The following is a 389-nucleotide window of genomic DNA, read 5'->3' as shown; positions in this document are numbered from 1 at the left end:
CACAAAATATTACAACACTCAAACTCTCAAGGACACACTTGAGAAGCTATGACACTCACTCACTTTCTAGAGACAAACTCTTGATCACTCACACTCCTCACAAGACTACTCTTACTTCTCACTCTCACTTGGTTGCCTACTTCTTCTTGGTTGCTTTCACACTTTGTTACAAGCTTACACACACACACACACACCTATTTATAGGTGTGGTTGCCGACATAAATAATGCTAGAATTTTCTAGCATATTATTACACACACAGCAAACCGACTTGCTTTCCTAAAAAGCTTTGAGTTCTCCTAGCTTCTAATACATTCTTTAGCTTAGATATTTAGGTGGATAACCAACTTAAATTGCTAGAATCTTCCAGCTACTTTTGTCGACAAAGAT

Source organism: Malus sylvestris, chromosome 9, assembly GCF_916048215.2.
Source record: "Malus sylvestris chromosome 9, drMalSylv7.2, whole genome shotgun sequence".
Taxonomy (NCBI): Eukaryota; Viridiplantae; Streptophyta; class Magnoliopsida; order Rosales; family Rosaceae; genus Malus; species Malus sylvestris.
This window is presented reverse-complemented; position numbering follows the sequence as displayed.